Source organism: Athene cunicularia, assembly GCF_003259725.1.
Source record: "Athene cunicularia isolate RWA chromosome 4 unlocalized genomic scaffold, athCun1 chr4_part2, whole genome shotgun sequence".
Classification (NCBI taxonomy): Eukaryota; Metazoa; Chordata; class Aves; order Strigiformes; family Strigidae; genus Athene; species Athene cunicularia.
In genome coordinates this window covers 25,079,522-25,094,026 of record NW_020799099.1, presented here as the reverse complement: position 1 = coordinate 25,094,026, position 14,505 = coordinate 25,079,522, and the positions used below count along the sequence as shown (strand labels likewise).

The 14,505-nt window shown below is 39.4% G+C and overlaps 1 protein-coding gene across 5 annotated transcripts in view; it reads right to left on the bottom strand.

Moving 5' to 3' along the window:
* TRIM2 (tripartite motif containing 2) overlaps positions 1-8,179 on the bottom strand; it is a 90,983-nt gene extending 82,804 nt beyond the window's left edge. For 2 of the 5 annotated variants that reach the window (XM_026847543.1, XM_026847550.1), the window contains exons 1-2: positions 7,932-8,179; positions 7,233-7,552 (exon numbers count right to left, since the gene is read on the bottom strand). The gene's annotated coding sequence lies outside the window, so the exon portion shown is untranslated. Of the gene's footprint in view, positions 1-6,680; positions 6,933-7,232; positions 7,553-7,931 lie in introns of those variants that run through there. The other 3 variants (XM_026847547.1, XM_026847549.1, XM_026847544.1) reach the window with 3 other exon arrangements.
* Positions 8,180-14,505: the final 6,326 nt, after the last annotated feature.

The window sequence follows — 14,505 nt, the reverse complement described above, 5'->3', positions numbered from 1 at the left end:
AGACTCCCCTGTCACTGTATTTCTCAGAGCTGGCTCTTAGTGGGATCATACTTTGTCTATAGCAAATAAAATGGCCAACAATTGTCAGTAGCAACAATTAAGCCATTCATTGTGTCTTTTGGAAAACGATGGATGGAGTTTCTTGTACCATCCACACCCCAGCTGCACTCTTTATCAATTCCTCCTTCATGAAAATTGTGCTATTTGAGCATCTGTTCTGAATTAGTACATAAACAAACCACTATGGACTACTTTGTACACATACCCATTGACAGACAGTCCTGTAAAGAGAATTCACTAACCTAGAGAATTAAACTGATGGCGTGATAGGAAGCCCTACACCTACTTTTAATCTCCATACCTGATTAAACCAATCAGTTGAAGGGCTCTCTTGAGCTCTCTTTATGAACACCTTTATTTGGATAGTTCACCAGAAGCACAGAAGATGACATAGTGATGTTGTGCCACTTGTTGTTCTGGCAACACTCAAACTTTACTCAGTGACAAACAGAGGGGAAATATATTTACAGGGAAAGACTTTCCAGATGATAGAATCAGAGTAGTGTGGGGTCTCCGCTGCTGAAAGATCTAAGCAATCTTTTTCCATCTCTATAAATCAGAGCTGCATAACATCAGCTCTGATTTCTCTTACAGCTAGCTGAGGATCAAGGAGCATTGAAGAGCTTTCTTATTTCTGCCCTCACATCACTTGCAATCAGGTGAGGTCCTCTCTGTGTCCAACTGCCCTCATGTCTTCAAGAATAAAGCAAAGCAACACCTTTCAGAAGACATTTTAAGGACGGAACCTTTTTTTAAAAGCACTACCCTAAGCCAATGATACCACCTTTTTGTTGGCCCACAAGGATAAACTCATGCTTCCCAAGAAATAAAAATAACGGTGTTTTGTATGGTGATCCTCCCTTACCTACGCTCTCTGATGCTGAGCAAGAAATTAACATTTCTGGAAAAAGGAATTAGCTGCAATTATTATTTCAGTGCATGAGCAATCAAGGTCAGAACCAAAGCAAACCATCATGAGTTTCCTAATAATTACAATTAAAATAAAGACTTATTTTCTCATCAGTAATTACTGTTTTCTAGCAGACCTCTGATGTCCATAGCATGGTGTTCATTATAAGAATTAAACAAAGCTATCCATGTTACAAGTGTTACTCTGTCAACTCTCAACACGCTCTTAAAAACAAAAAAATCTGAATAAATTCTCTGTTTCTCATTTTAAATTGCACAATCTTAAATTTTATAGAGAAGAAGACTACTTTGGCAGTTCCATAAAGTTGGAACACTGATGGTTGGAAGCCCCTTTGGGGTAAAACTTTTGCCACGAGAATATGCAGTGTGAGTTACATTCACTTGTAGGATGGCTATGTCTTAGCTCAAAGTTAATATGTGTATTGGCCTGGAAATTCCAAACATGTTAAAGTAATTTGGGTGTTAGTTGATCTAATTCTTTAATCAGTTTTCAGCTTCATTGCTTCACTTTTACATAGCAATTACCTAATGCCTCAGCATTAACTAATGACTAATTTAAAATCTGTCTGAGGGCTACACTCACTGTAGCAAAGCTGTAACAACCTATGGATTCAGATACATCAGCAGGACAACGCTCAGAATGTCAAGGGAGTCGATGTCAACCTCCTCTTTCAAAAAAACTAGCCCTGCCACCTAGAAGGAACTGCTTCTCTCCATTCTGCCAAGACAGAGCCAGACACATATTTCAGTGAACCTATTTCCATCCAAAGAAGAAAGCAAGCTTGTTCATTACAAAGCATTCAACAGAGGTAGCTTGCTTTCAGTCTGTAGACTCTCTTAGTTCTTAAAAAGGCTCCTTGACTGAGTGAATTCCCACTGAATTGAAGGGGAGGGGGGAAGCAGAACAGAAAATGTATTTAACTTTTTGGAATGACTCCCCTAGAGATGTAAAGGAGACTCAAAAGTACTGAAACCTTTAAATTAAGACTACCCATCTTTCTAAAAGACAAAGAAGCTGCAGTGATTCAGTGATTTCTGATTTACTGTTTTTAAAACTAGGTCATTACTTTTAGGAATGCTTTGAAATACATGAATGATAGGACAAGAATTTCAGAATGTTCTTAACAGTAATCCATACCACTCCTGAGGATAAATTATTTTGCCTTTGGCCTTTTAATTTATCCATTTGGGAATCATATAATTCTCTCACAAAAAAAAAAAAGGCACCTGTCCTAATATTCCTGAACTAATGAGTTCTGCAAAATCCTGTCAAAGTCCTAGCTAACCAGATTGATAAACTACTGCTTTATCCATCCAGATCAAGCTGAATTTATGATTAATTGCATGCTTGCAAATAATCTTTCAAACTGCTTTATTCATTGTTCCCCGTATGAAAAAATAAAAAAAACAAAACCCAAGACATTTGATGAGTACAATAGTCTTTCATGTTTGGCAGCTTGCATTGGTTTAGATTCTTTCAGCTGCTTTATAGAAGGGACAACAGTGCCACTGTCAGAATATATTTAAATTTAGGCTGACACCAGTGTCCACTGTTAGTTTTTAGTATGTCACCACAGCTATATAAGTTGCAGTGTCAATGCAAAAAGAGTTACTATTGCAATGTATAGCTTCAAACCGAAATGAAAAAATCCTGGGAAATTCAAGGTATTGTATCTTTCCAACTGCAACCTGGCCCTCTGGGATCCGTTAGATTTTTTACCCCTGCATATACAACTAGGTTTATGATCTCATAATAAAAATGGCACTTAGAAATCATAGTGGCTTGCACAAGATAATTTTCCAGAATGAATAATTATGCAGTTTTGCTCAGTTATATCAGTTATATTGCTCAGTTAAGTTATAGCTTATACTCACATGCTACAACTTTGCCTCATGAAGGATGATCTGAAGAGTGTACAAACTGAATAAATTAAATACCTTCAGAAAGGAATAGCACATTATAGTATGGATTTGTAAACTTGAGAGTTTTTCTGACTGATTTCAGATGGCAGATTCAGTCCTGGTTTACAGGTATAAAAACTACCGTGTGCCTTACACCATACTGTTCAAACAACAAGTAGCAGAAAAGGTGATGTTAAGAGATGTGTGACTTCTGAAATCTACTTGTAGGATGGGTAAGGAGCAGAGAGATGGGAAAAGATGGTCTTCCAGAAAATACAGATGAAGACTCATTCCATATTATGAACCCCACTGTTCACCTGCCTGAATCACAGTACATGGTCCATGATGAGTCGATTACCATCTGGTGGCCACGTGTCATGTTGTTGCTATTTCATGTTACTAATCAACATTGAATATTAGATCCTGTAAATAATCACAGGTAAACATGCTTCATCACACAATAATTAATATTATTACCTTAGTAATTATCATGAGCCTTATTAACTTAGTAATTGACAACAGTGTCTTAATGATTTTAAACGGAATCTTCATCAGTGGCCCACAACTCTTTTGTAATTACAGTCATGTTTGTTCGGTCAGTTGAGTTAATTTCAATTAATATATGTCATTAACTTAATGGATAACATGAACAGTCTAAGGAAGATACTCCAAGTGAGTCAGTAAGACAGCTTTGATATAAGGTCACAATAAGTGTATGTAATTTTCTCATTTTAATTACCTGCAATTTCATGCCCATGTCTAGGCAAACTCTGGTATCCTGATGACCAATTCAGTTATAATATACTACTGACATCTGTATTCTGAATCCAGATAAAAAGTCAAACAAGAAAAGGTGTTAACTGGATAAGGGGGGTTTGCTTTATTTTTAAAATAGCTTGTAAGCAATCTGGGGCCAAGGATTACCTTCTGTTTATATAGAGTAGCTAGCACAGCACCCTTCCAATAAAAGTGTTTATAGATACTACAGAAATAGTAAAGAGTAATAATAATATAAATGCAGAATAAAATGATAATGCCATTGGTGCAAGTCACAATTTCATATCAGGTGTAATGACTGTGATGACTGATGTTTAGTGAACTGATCTGACTGACACTGTACAGGTTCTTATGAAACAACCAAGCCCTGTATAATTGGATTTTAAAGAAATTCAGTTATTTTCCTCAGAGTTTTTCTTTATGCAAAGCCCACAGAAAACAGCACCATCCCTATTTTATTTTTTCTTTAACATAATGATTAAACAGATTGTGCTTACATGTGGTTTGCTGTTTGAAGATCAAAATCCAAAACTCAGCCTAGGTATCTGTGTTGTGATAAATTACATTAATTGGTACCTCAGTTACCTTTTATTCTTCAACTAGATGAGCATAATGTTTTTCTTCCAAACAGATTTTTAAATCTCAGTAAGTCACAAATCACAGAAATGATTGTGGCAAAGCATACAGAAATATGAAGACAGAAAGAAGAAAGGAAGGGAAGGAGGAAGGATTAATTTCTGTAAGATGTTTATGGGAATTTGTCCTTATCTACCTCATCTGCTTCATAATTATTCTTGTAGGGAATTAGGAGAAAGGAGGAGTGATCACAGAATACTGACTGGAAAGAAAAGACAAACATGGGGACTTAGTCTTTCCTATGACTACAGAAGAGAGAAGGTGGTCATGGAAAGCAGTGTTCAGTTTTAAAGGTGGGGGGCAGGACACACTTGCTCTAGGAGTAGAAGTGAAGAACACTAAAACACAGCTCTAAAAAGTTGATTGCCTATAGTAAGAGAGAGAACTTGGAGTGACACAGAACTCCTGTCTTGAAAGAGAAGGATTATTCCTTTATAGGAAGGAAATACTGGAAAGGACTACATCCCTTTTCAGCATCTTGGTAAGCAACAGTGGATTTGGCACCATTAAATCTGGCCATTGTCTGCTTTGTAGGGGTTACCTGTGTTGGCAGCTCACCCCGTGCTTTGCATGGAGAATACTGAGGATTCTGTTGAACTGTGGCCAGTTGAAAACCGGCTAGACAAGACTAGTCTGGTGCAGTCACTGGTGTACCCTTTCTTATTCTCCAGGTGAGGTCAGCCACAAGGTGAACAGGTTAGTTCCCTGATCAACCATGCACAATGCCTGGCTTTCCTACAGGCTAAGATAGAGGATCAGGCAGTTTCACACGTCCCAGAAATACTTATGTGGCAGGGGGCAAACCAAGAAGGCAGGCAATCACAGTGTCACTAATCTGTTTACTGGGGGTAAAGATATCTGAGAAGCTGACAGACACACCAGTGAGCATAGGAATGCTCACACCTCAGTGCCTTCAAGAAAGTTACAAAGTATTGATGCATGTAATAGCAAATGGGGTTTCAGCTCAGGGCTGCAGCACCAAGAACTGCAGGGGATTGTTTAATATTCAGTGAGCATATGCCTAAAAAGTCAGTGCACACGCTATCAGAATCTCAGCATCCTGCTGCGCAATGAACTCCGCTTAGGCTTCATTGGGATCCATTTACATTGTGGATAAAAGATTTGGGAGGAAAACTGGTATATGATGCGAAGTGCAAAAGAAAAGCCAAAAAGTTGCTTTTCTGGACATCCACCAGGAAGATCCCTGAGCAGATCTGAAATAGAACACCTGTGAAATTTTCCATCCATGTCCCAGATCTTCCCAGAAGAACTTCTGAAACTATCCAGGACATATGTATCGTGTCATCCCTACATTTTAGAGATTTAGGTAGGGGCTTTCAATCTTTAATCCAGGCAAGCAGTGGATTAACTGCTTTCAGCTGAAAGCCTGCCAGCTGACAACCCTTCCCAGTGCACATGGCATTTGACGTCTGACATTTTAATATTTTGACATTTTTGTGAGAGACATTGTCCTGAAAGGTCACCACTTGTCTCAGCAGTTGGCTGGCTGCCATTCAGGCTTTGGAAGATAAGCTCCACAGCTGTCATCAAAAATGACCATTTTCACAACTAAGGTTCAGGGAAGCTATGAATTTCTGACTGTATATGAGGGAAAAAAGAGATAAGAGAAAAAATGAGAAGCTCCAAAACCACCTTTCACTTGCTACAATGAAGACAGGTATTTCTAAATATAAATCTGTAAGATGAAGCTGAAGTATTGCAAAAGCAGCTTATAAACAACAGATTGATCAAACATTAACTGTGTTATAGCAGCATTATCAAGGAGGTTTTACCATGAATATTTTTAGCCCGCTATGTGCAGCAAACAACACAACATATATACCCTGTCCCTAGTCACTTAATGGCAGTCATCTGTTAACTGTGATCATGACATTTTCACATGGCTCATAAAAAGCTTACAGTACCACAGTGGTCCCTAAGAAATAACAAAACCTGTAAATAAAGCAAGAAACATGATGTGGCAACACAAACAAACCGGCTACAGCCTGCATCTCTTGTGCAATTATGTGACATTTATATTTGGTACTGACCACAGGCTGTTTTCAATAAGCAGATTTAATTCACAGTACTGTAAGAATTCACTAGCCATAAACTCAATAGAACAATGGCACTACAGAAGCTTTGAATTATAAAGGAGAACAAAAACCAAGATCCTGTTTCTTCAGTGCTATGAGACTAAAAAACACTAACAAATACCAACTCTCCTCCTTGCGGTATCATCACAACACTGAGAAACCTTCAACTCTGCTGCTTCCCAAAACCACCTTACTATCCTACCTTCATGCCACATAGCAGATAAAGATCGTCTTCATGTACAGACAGAGTGAGATTGGTGAAAAACATGCATTGCTCACCGTGCTATGTTCATTGTTCTTATCAGGTCAGATGCAGACTTACTGGTGCCCCTTATGATGACTATTTGTTTGCTCTTCTGATAATAAGGTACTGTCGAGTTTCTTAATGAGAAGTCCGGGTCTGCATTTATGGATTTTTAAAGAAAAGATTCCAGGTGAAAAATACCATGGCAGATTTCTCTCCTGTGCATTCACAAGCCATCTATTACTGTTGAAGTATCTTTCCCACTCTATATCTAAATCTAATGTAAGCAGAAAACCATCACTGCAGAAGTACCTCCTGCATTTGCTTGGTTTCTCCCCTCACAGACAAAGCAGCAAGCAGACGTCCCAAAAAATCAACAAACACAACCGCAAACTATTTGTTCCAGAAAGCTTTCATGCATCCCTTTCTCTGAGTAGCTCTTCCACTGAAAGACAGAACAATAATGCAGAGAAGCTTTCCCTGTCAGGATGTTTTCAGCTTTCATCTCTCTGCTTTTTCAAGCAGAACGCTGAGGTAGAAACCCTAATTAGCAATTTGAAAGCGCCACACAGGCAAGGAATACTTACATTTGCAACTGTATTTGTGATATTTGCGCACTGATCCAGCGACTGGTGATTACAAAGAAGGAAAAGAGCTTTTTAGGCTGCCTTTCAAGCCTCGCAGCAGTGAAAAGACGACTGCTATCTGAAAGCTACTCATTTTCTATATGCTGTGCTCTACTTGCTTCCCATGTGCATACAACACAGCTGCCAGATTTAATAACCATGTCAGCCTGCTTTCCCCATAAAGCAGCAGAGAGATGACAGGATGAAGATGAAGTAGCCAGCACGTTAATCTGTAGTTATGGCTGCACTAAGCCTTGAATGAATGTCACAGTTTTATTGCCCTTGAAGAAAAAAAAAAAACAAAACAAAAAACAAATCAACACTATTTGTGAAAAAAAAACCATGCAAAAGGATTTCAGAAAAGCTAATCCATATTTGCCTCTGTGACATTAAAGTACATTGAAAAAAATTCTCCTTTTTTTCTTGGTTAACAAATCCTAGAAGTTAATTCCTTTTTGCTACATTCTGATCTTTCAGAATACATTTTTCCTAGCAGTACATGCTCGTACCCCAAAAGATCAAAACCTAACTGACAAATTAGTTGAGATTCACTCCTCTCTGATTCCTCTCTGGGAAGAAGTATTTCCATACCTGTCTGTCTTTGCTGACATCTTTCAGAAAAAAAAATGTTAATAAAAAAGGGAGAAAATTCTCATTTACCATTTAAATTCTCCCACGCACAGTGGTTCCTAGAGCACTGGACTTTGGTATCTGATGTGGTCAGTTCACTGCCAAGGTGGAGCATTGCCGTATCTCCAGCTGCAAAACCATTTCCATGGGAGGGAAGGGTGGCCAGAGTTTACATGACAAGAGAAGGTGCCAGTCATGAAATCAAAAACAAACTAAAAATAAACCCAGAAATGTTCAGCTGAATTTGCAACAGTGTGGGGATGCCGCAGAGATCATATGACATCTGTGTGCGTCTTTTTCTCTCTCATTTATATTCCCTTCACTTCCCTTGGAGGCACCTGTCTCAGCAGTGAGTGGTTTCTGTGGAAACTACAGACAGTTGGTTTTCCCCTGGGAGAAACTGTTACTATGGCAACCTTACATAGCATACATGGCCTAGATTCTTTTTTAAAATAATCTAACTGAAATTCTCATTATAAAATTAGAGCTGACCTGGGGGGGGGGGAAAGAAATGTAGTTATTTAAAAACAGCATTAGAAATGTAGGATAAAAATCCCCAAATGGCATTATGAATTAAATGACAGTGTAGAGGGCACTGTCATTGCATCACTCAGAAAGACAAAATAATTTGTAAATTCCAGTAAACAAGGTCTGTTCTTTGGCACTTGTGGGAAGCAAGGAGGAAGAGAAGCATTTACTTGACATCATGGCTCAATGTAGCAATTAATGCTGTATCTCATAGTGTTTTTTTCTGTATGTATATTCTTCCAGAAACCTCATTTAATGACACAGGACGTAACATAATGTAATGTAACGTAAGCCCAAACTCCACTTACATCTACCCCGTTCAAAATGGAAATACCAGCTTCAAAGTTACTTACTCTACATTATGAAATTATGCTACGTTAACACTCGAGGAAGTGCCTGAAAGGAGCTGTATGAGTCAGTGAGGCAGAGCATGCAGTGGAGCAGAAGCAGAAAAGGCACACTGCTGTGTATATGACCTTCCTCTCAGCTCAGAGGAGACAAAGCTGCCCACAGCCATGGTGGGAAGGGCAGACCTGTCAGATCATATGGGGCAGATGGGGAGGTTAGAGCCCTGCTAATGGGGCTGGGCAGAGTGAGGGGTCTTTGCCTTCTAAATCAGCAGCTGAAGACCTGCCTGGGTTGGGAATAACATGAAATGGTAGTCGTGTCACAGATGTTTTGTGACCCCTGTGAAATGCGTAGGTAGACATCTCCCCTCCCTCCTCTGTCTGCAGCTACCCTTGCAGATAACCCTTTTATTGGTAATAGAAATCAAGAGACAACTGGTTTAGAAGGCAAAGCTACCTGTTTAACTGTACACAAAATCAGTGATTTCAGTTTGAAAAATATTGTTGGGGAAACTTTAGTAAAACCCTACCTCTGAGGTATCTGTGTTGTGACGCAGTAGAACAAGATCTCTTCTGACCTGCCAATCTAGCAACTTTTCGTAGCATGAACTACATTAATATACATGGGGAGTGATTTTTTTCTTCTCTACTCCTATTCAGAAGATGAATAGAGAGCATCCTGCCTACAGAACATTTCCCCAGAACTTGTGCAAGGTCCTTCTACACTCCATTGTGCAAAGGGGCTCTCCAGGGAGCATTGCTTCAAACCCCGCAGTGTTTATGTTTCTTTCTTGTGTAGTGGAGACACTTTTGCAAAGGGGACTCATGCTTCCTGAAGGTGAGGTGTTGTTTAGGATGTTGCTTCTCCAAGCAGGTGTTCAAGAACCAAGACCATGTTTTCACAAAAAAAAATGCTGGTGTCACAAATGATGGGACATTCTCTAATACAAAATCCCTCAAAGGGGTTTCCCTATACTGAGATAAGTCTGACTTGTAAATTAAAGAAGAAAACTGTTCCATAAATTGCATTGAATACCCAAACTGACCCATACAGGAGATCTACACAGAGCAACAAAATAAGCAGTATTTTGTCAGAGGCTGTGCACACACACTTTTTTTGTCTGTGAAACTCCAGTGTCATATGAAGATGTGAAAGCATTAAACACTATATCTCTTTTTTTTTTTAACAGAAAAACAAAAGAGATTTGATACATGGTGTTAACTTCATTTGGATCTGAGAAATTTCAGCATCACCAGGACACACTCTGCATCTTACATGACTGAAACTGTTATGATTTATCAAATATCACATTCATAGTCAAATATTACACAGGAGTCAGGCCTCCCTCACATCTGACTTTTGAACCCTGGGACTCTCATATTCTATCCACAGGACACACCAACAAAATAATCTTTTGCCTTCTATAACTAAAAAAATGGAAATCAGAAAGTATTTTCAACAAAACGTCTACACCCACTTCTGAATTAATCTTATATTCAAAATAACACCATAATTAGACAATGTCTAGTGAAACATGTATTTAGTGGCCCTAGGAAAGAAAATATATTCAAAAGAAAAGCACTAAAAGATTCCTTAAGCATATTAGAAAGAGACAAACTGTCACTTAAACTCATGCAGTGCTGACATTTTTGCTATGTACAACCTTGAACTTCAAAGAGTACATGGTACAAAGACAGCAACAGGGACAAATTGAGAAACTAATATTATAACAAGGTTTAAATTAAGTTAATAGCTTATTTTTTAAAAAAAAGAAGCAAACATCTGACAAAGAATGAGAAGGTTCAACTACTTTTCATAGCTGTGCCATAGCTCTCCCAACATAGAAAAGCATAGCACAGCAAAAGCCAACACGGTTACATGATTTCTGGACTGAGCTAAATAATATCTAGCCAGATCAGCGTGGAAGCAGCATGAACTTGGATCTCTCTCCATCTATCTATGCAAATATTCTCTGTGTGTCCAATTCACAGACACTTGTGGCTTCCTCGAGCATAGGACAGGGTGCTTGGGCACCAACCTCATTAATGGGCATCTCACTAGTACCAGTGTACGTCAGTAAGTTAATCTACAGCACTCACATTTCTTACCTTAAACTCTGCCTTTAGCTACCTGGGGATCCCAAGTTACCCATTTTTCTGATCAGACTGTAAGGGACCTGGCTGAGATACTGCTGAGAAGGCAGATAGACTAACAAAAGAAAGATTTGCGTTCACAGCAGGACTCAAGCACACAGAGATACCCCTGTAACCTGTGAACTTGCTGCTAGTTTCTTTCCAACAGGGAGTCAGCTCACTCCAGGAGTCCAAGCTTCTCTTGACAGCCCAGGATCTGCACTAATGGTTTCTCGGTGAATAGACTCAGAAAAAATGTAATTGAGCTGTTATGACCTAGACATTGTTTGGCGAATGTCACTGAACATGATATCAACCCTACAGCCTACCATAAAGCTGAGAAAGGCAGACTTCCAGTGGTTATTTAAGATGGCATCCACCCATTCCAGATGTATTTATTATATGTTTCCCACATCTGCTCCCATGTCATTACATCAAACATATGAAAAAAATATATTAGCAACACAATATTACATATGCTTTGCTCAGAAGTAGAGAGAAGTGTCAATAGAAACCCTTTGTACAATATGACATTTCTTATCCAAAAGAAATCTCTAGCCGACATACCACCTCACCTAACTCTATGCTAGGCTTTTACATAGACAAGCTACTTATATTTCCAGGGTATTGACTGCTCATGAGATTTATACTGCTTTTGCTACTGCAATCTCTTTCCTCCCATGGTCCTATTCTAGAGAAAAGGTCCTCCTTTCTATCTGCTTGGATTGACATGCTTTGGATGAGGGAAAAAGTCTTAGCAGTAAATACTGGGAGAGACAGATTCACAACGAGGCACAGGCAGGGATGTCAGTTCCTAACCACAAGGTGCCTTGCAGTCTGCAGATCACCCTGCCAAGAGTTCTGTGCTTAAGCAATCCACAGGAATGACACCCACAAAAGCCAGCACATTAGCACGGAGCTACTGCAGAATGCTAAGATTTTAAACTCTCTCCATGAACTTGGTATCCTCAACTAGGGTGCAGGAAAATGCCCAGCTCCAACTGGGATTCATACATATCCATTCTTTTGAGTCATCCTTTGCCACAAATGCTGACTGGGGAAGAGATGAGAGGCAATTACAGTACAGTACAATACAGAGATGACAGATTGGGGGTCAAATCTACTAGCTGACAGATGCAAGTTTAACCAACATGCCCTTATTTAATCATATCTTTTAAAGTTATTCTAAGATAGAAAACCTCCTGAAGCTGCTGTCCTGATATTACTAAATAATAAAGGGAGTGAAGGAGAGAACAAGAACCACTGTGTAGCCTAGTAGTCAGGCTGTTGTTTAAGGCATTAACCGTGAGAGTCCAATCTCTACTTGAGTAATTGGCTGTTCATTAGGAGTAGAATCAGGTTTCTGTTTCCCTGACGGCAGGAGCTATTTTCTTGGGGTTCAAGAGATGCTTTCTGAGCTCTATCAGACTGTTTCAGAGGACAGGCACAGTGTGTCTTCTGTGATGGTCCTGACGTGTCTAGGTATGAGGGAGATGTCCATTTTCTCAGGCCTTGCTACTGTTTAGCATCTCCAGACACCTGGGTTACGTGGCAGGTTTCAAAGACCTACATTTCTGCCTGAAGTGTTTAAGGTGGCCATTAGGTACTTAAGGTCATGTCTACAATGTGGGAGCAGGGCCACTTGAGCTGGCAGGGATCTGCATACTGACTCATAAACTAGAAATGCTGGGGAGTTCAGTGCAGAAACACACAATCTATCTCTGTGCATGGTCACTAAGAAGCCATAGTGCTGTGCACAAGACTGCACTCCACTGTGACTTTTCCAGATCAAGGGTTCCTGAACTCTAGTCTACCCCTACATCTGGCCTCAGTCCCCGCATGCATCTTGCCTGAGTTCAGCCAAGGATATAGTAGTTACGGGGATTAAAACTAATCTGATTTCATGTAGCCTAGAACACACAGGAAACAGATCAAAGGTAGATTTCTGCCTGGGTTTCTCATAGTTTTCAATTCCAGTTAACGCTCCCAACTGCAGGCCTGCCTATTTCTTTCTTTGTTTTAGAAGCAGAAATCATTGCCAAGGCTCTGTCAGCCAGGCCAGAAAATAGTGACAAATAGTGTAAGCTGATCTGGCAGGCTTCATTAAGGGCAGATTAAACACTGACAGTCCCCAAGGTTTTTGTGATATGATTGCATGACATGGCCAATGAACTAGTCACTCCCTAGGCTAAGAAGCAGAGATGATGTTCAACTGCCTGGAGAGTGGAACACAGACTGCTCTGTGAAATTACATGTTATGACAATATAAGATGCAAAGGACCATCTCTTAACAAGGTGCTTGACTTCAAATAAACCCTGTGAATAGCTAAATACAAGACTGTCTATTTCTTAGAGGGCTGAGCTATGTAGAAAAAAAAAAATAGAGACCTGCAAAAGGCCAATGTAGGAACTCAATATTCCATCCCAGTCAGGATGTCTTGACTTTTCTTCCTATTCAAAGTCCATAGCTCTCATCATTTAAGATTGTTTTTCTAATAAATATTTGAGAATGGCCCCCCGTTTACTGAGTCAAGTAGTAGTATATCAGAACCACAAGAAATCTCCAAGTTGTCTGTGTTTGTGGCAAGGTTGTCTTGGACCTAAAAGAGCCTCCTAGTTCTACTATCTACTTGTAACCTGATGATTTTGCTTGCTCTAGAGGGCAGTGGATCTGTAAGTTTCTAATCACCAAGACTGCATGATAACATTTCCCTTTTTTGTTCAAAATACCCCAAATGCCTCCAGATTCTCTCACACATCACCAGACCAAATAAATTGATCCTACTTGAAATGTTGCCACTTAACATTGTGTTACTTGACTCCTGTACCCATTCTATACTAATAAAATGCATATGAAATCAAATGCTTTTAAGCTGAAATAAAGTTTTTCAAAAGCCCCATAACTTCAAAAGAAGAATGTTAGCCAGCAACCTTGATCTGATTTGCAGGTGCAGAATGGATAAGTAGAAAGAAGCTGCACTGGGTCTATATTATACAACTCCAGCACAGAAGGCTGCATTAAGATAATGACAAACAGAAGAGTAAAATTTGTCATTGATCATCTGAAATTATAGAGTTCTAGCAGCATAGAAGTGAAACTTGAAAGCCTCATCTGTGCCTCACTATCCAGAAAGGCAGGAAATTCAGATACATAACATTATAATTGAAAAGTGGAAAACAATTCTGCAAGACTCCATAGAACAAAGGGTTTCTAATTCAGGCACAAAATTATCCCAGTTTCTGTATTTCCCTGCTAAGGTCTGGATTGTATCTATTGACATAAGTTTAGAAGAGAAAAAAAGGCGCTGCTGAATTTGTCTTATGCACAGGTTCTTTGTGGTCTCCTGGTTTTAGAGTTACATGGAAGACCTTTCTTCAGTGCTGCAGGTTCTGTCTTGAACAGCTATTAGTGATTTCAACCACATCTAGACATGGCTTAATGATGTTATATCTACGAAAAGGCTCCTGAACACAGTACATGCAGTGTCCTGTTTGCAGGGGTCTACCCTGCCTTTATTATTAAATAAAATTGTTTGATTGCAGTTACTACAGGACAGCAGGTAAGAGTCAGCAGGTGGAACTGAGGTACTGGTATA